General features: G+C 36.6%; 1 non-coding gene across 1 annotated transcript; it reads right to left on the minus strand.

The window, feature by feature from the left end:
* Nucleotides 1-1548: 1548 nt before the first annotated feature.
* On the minus strand, nucleotides 1549-1621 carry Trnav-aac (transfer RNA valine (anticodon AAC)). The gene has a single exon. It is a non-coding gene; the product is annotated as a tRNA-Val (tRNA).
* Between the last annotated feature and the right edge of the window lie 2816 nt (nucleotides 1622-4437).

The raw sequence follows: 4437 nt of genomic DNA on the forward strand, positions 1-4437 counted from the left end.
TCAACGCGAGATTTCGAGATTAGTGGTGGCTTGTTTATAGTTCTTCCGGATTTTGAGATGAGGATCAATGTCCCAACGCGCCCTTTGCTAAATTTTATGACAACAATTTTTTTTTTTTTTTTTTTTTGTTGGAAATACCTTAAGACACTGGTTTAACGTCAATTCGTTCGGATTTGGTAAATAAATTAAAGTGATTTGTGTAGAAACCTATATAAGTTTTCTGCATAAGTTTAGTGTTCGTCAGTGAATATCATTAGCTGCTAAAATGAGGTAGGCTACATGTGATATCTTGATCACATTTCTGTTTTGGTTTACGGGGTATTTTGGTGTTTAAGCCAAAGCTCTTGAAACGTGTTATTCTTGGATGTATTTTAATTTGGTAAAAACTTTTTGAAACCTTTAACATTTTGGGATAATAAAACTGAATATTTCTACTTTTTGTTCTGTTTCGGTGTGCATTTTATTTGAAAATGATGTGCAATTTAGGGTTTGCGTTTTGCTTTATATTTCACATTTGCATATATGGAAAGTACAATAAAAGTGCTTTTTGTAGGTGCGTGTTGTTTAAATTTTAATGTCGCAATAAATTAATTTTGAAAATATATAGAGGTTTGTGATCCCTGAATGAAAGCAACCTTTTGTCCTTCTAGGTCAGACTGTGGCTTACAATCTTTAATTGGAAAATCAATAATAGTAACTCAGTATCGGTACATAATATCTATAGAAAGTTGAACTTGTGATTATAAAACGCTTAAAAGTCAATCGGTTTAACAAATTTACAGTTGTTAACTATGGAGAATGGAGACATTATTTTAAAAAACATCTTTAAAGTTAAATAGGCCTAGGTTTTAGCGTATCGCCTAACTCTCTGATTAATGCTACCTTAAATATGTAGACATTTGAGGTAAATTATTGTTGAAAATCTAAGAAGAGATAGCCTAGTTGTTAACTAGAGAATTTTCTGCAAACTAAATTTATGGTGACTCACTTATTTGGAATGCTGTAACAGGTATAGCCTGTACAAAACTACACCAATGCCTTTCAACCTTTTCTTTTTTGTACCTTTAATAACTTTTTAATAAGCACTATAAACAGATTCCGAAAAATCGCGAAAAATATTTGCGTTTATGTAGGTAGCAAAGTTAGCAAGAAATATTCTTCGGGGTGGCCTATGGCTTCGTTGTAGTTACTTACAAGTTACGACTTAATTTCTTGCGCAACACCGGAATTATAAATCGAAACAACTGTGTTTTAAGAGGTTTTGTAATAACCGGCTGACCAATGTACGATCTGCAAACGTAACTACAGTTGGTTTATCGTGTAATGTTATGAGCTTTGTGTTTATATTGTTTTTCTAATCAGTCACCCAACCTTATTTAGTCGCGAACCCAGTTTCTTACAACAGAAACCCGAATTGTACGTGAAATTCTGAAAAATATTAAAGAATAATAGAATTATTGCCCTAATTGGAAAATGCAACTAAAATCTAAAAGGATTCTGACCACTGCTCTACCGTATAAACCAGGAATACGCAATAAAAAAGAGTAATGTTTCCGCCCGGGCTCGAACCGGGGACCTTTCGCGTGTTAGGCGAACGTGATAACCACTACACTACGGAAACCGACAATAAGATGTTCGAAAATCAGATATATAAACCTCCCAAGATAACTATACAAGGAATGTTCAACTAATATCGATAATGTTAAACAGCTCGTACAACTACAATTATTATATTATATTAGGATATTTCGGTCTTTTCTGAAAACATGGACAGCTGATCCGATTCTGTGAACTTTTTCACTTATAAGAAGCGATTTAAAACCATTTCAATCGATTGAATACCACAATTGATTGCCGTTGAGCGCAAACGCTTCATGTCAGTACTGTTTGTTGTTGGTTTGTTTAATTGCAATAAATATTCTTTCATTGTGCTTAAAACCCACAGCCGTGTATCCTAAACTTTTACCTTGACCGAACTCTAATTATAAATCTTTTTTTCCAAAGCTACCAAAAGCTGCATTTTACAAATTGGGTCAAACCGCAACACATTTTCGCGCTGTGTGTGTATCTTATTTGTGCAGCAAATGCGAAAAGGGGTCCAGTTCTTGATTTCTTTCATATTGATTGTACCTAGTTCCAATGTTGTACCAACTTAAATGCCAGATTGGAAACTTTGGATATTGCGCGGGGGAGATGTTTTGCAGCTGAAAAAATGCGCGGCTGAAAAAAAAAATTCGACTTGAACTTGCGCGGCTGAAAATAAACCATCAGGCTACCGAAAGTTGAAAATTTCGAATTTATATTAAACTTACAGCGTTCATAGAATACTTGAATCACTGCGCAATTTTTGGTTGGTGTACGGGCGCAGTGCGCAGGTAAATATTTAAAAAGTTGGATAGTATAGCATTTAATATGCAATATTACTCGATATTGCCTAATTTGACGTCACTAAACACGTGACCGTTGTCCACTGATGCGTGACCAAATCGCCGAACTGTGCGTTTTTAGCGTTTCGCAGGTGATTTTATATAATGCATTATATTTTATGCGTCTTATAAACTAGCGTTAAAAAATGTTATGCAACTTCAGTATGCGGCCCGCCAATTTTTCTTGTGCTTGTTAAGTTTCATACAGAAGTTTGCGCGGCTGAAGTTTTGCGCGTTTGCTCGAGTCAGATTTGCGCGGCTGAACACATTTTCTATAAAATGCGCGGCTGTGACCGCGGCTGAAAGTGGCCAAACTTTCCAACCTGGCTTAAATGCACAACTTGACTTAAGTGCACTTTATTAACTGTTTTTAAACGACTCGACTCGACCAAAGTATTGTGGGTATAATGACTTGACTTGTGTTTTCGAAAAATGGTTCGATTTGACTTGATTTGAGTCTATTTTACAAATGAATTGGGATGAAATAAGGGTTTTTTATTAGGTTTTTAAAAAGTAGAATTATTACTCTTTCGCGGTTACGGTGTACTTGCTACGGGTAAGCAGGCGATGGCTCTTAAGGCGACAGCGCGCACGGCTGCCCTTGTTATGACTCCAAGGAGCAGGCCGCTGAAATAGCTGTCCTTAACTTCTTGAACTCTCGACAGACTTCACTTAGTTGATATTGTTTGTTGAGTACATTCATTCAGTACACACGATAACGTAATCCAGTGATTTAAACCGCTTAAAGCCTTTTAAAGTAGAATCAAACGCGAAACGCCGATAACGCTTGGTTCGGGTGTTCGTCACACGCCAGTGGACACTGATCACGTGCATTGTGACGTCAAGTTGTCCAACGCAGTGGAATATCGCTTGATAAGTGCTACAAAAAACGTTTTTAACATGAACCAATTTACTTGCTAGAGGAGACCGCAGATGGCTCGACGTACGTTGTTTTTCTATTTGTACTCTTTGGTGAAAACAACATGTGTGTATAACTTAAGCTTCACTAAACGGGCATCCTCTACCGTTAAATGGTAGGATTATTTATTGTTACTTTAAATCAGTGTTTCCCAACCTTTTTTACACTAGTGCCCCCTTGGGCTCAATATTATTTCATATTGCCCCCCTCATCTTGTTTTACAGTAAAGTATTATATTAATCGTCGTCTAACATCATATTGTCTTCACTTTCGTTTCGATAAGCTATCAGTCATATTTTAGGTTGTCCAACATACATTCACCATAGGAATTTATGGATACATTAAATCACCAAGTTATGTCATTACCAGGAAAATTTAAACTTTCTGCACCAATAATTTAAATCAGGGGTCGGCAACCTTTTCTAGTCGCCAACCAAACTCAGAAAGGTCTCCGTTGGCCGCATTTTTTCATCCATACTATACTACTAATGAAAAGTGTAATAAAGCTACTTTTAGGAAGCGCGTTAACCTTAATAGATAGTGTAGTGTTTGTTAATCTTTTTAAGTCCGGTCGCACCTGGCGAGCGAAGCGAGCGCGATTTTTGGGTGGTATACCGGCATTTCTGTTAAATTTCCTGCTAGTTTTTGTTATTACATTGTCAAAAAAATGTTAAAAATATATGTTTAATATTTTTTAATACGTTTTCCGTTTTTCCGTGACGCACTTTGTAGCCTTCCACGGCGCAACGGTAAAGAAGCGCTGATCTAGTCCAGAAACAGCTTCAAAATGTGTAAACAAACCGGACGTAGAAAGATCATTCGCGCGAAACGCGAAATTTTTCTACCGTACTTAAGGTAAAATAGTCAAAAAGTATTTGAAATGAACTCATGTCTAGTTGTCAATGGGGCGCGGCTGGCCGAATCCGGCGGCGATCCCTGCTTTAAATATACAAACATTTTTTGCTTAACATAAGAAAGCCAATTATTACGTAACAATGGTCGGGAAACTACAACAAGTTCGCAGTACGGAAGTTGCCATAAGGCTAAAAGTTACCTACAATGCTGTTTGTTACTATTTTTATGTGAACCTTT

The sequence above is a fragment of the Ascidiella aspersa genome, chromosome 2, assembly GCF_963924565.1.
Source record: "Ascidiella aspersa chromosome 2, kaAscAspe10.2, whole genome shotgun sequence".
In the NCBI taxonomy this organism is placed as follows: Eukaryota; Metazoa; Chordata; class Ascidiacea; order Phlebobranchia; family Ascidiidae; genus Ascidiella; species Ascidiella aspersa.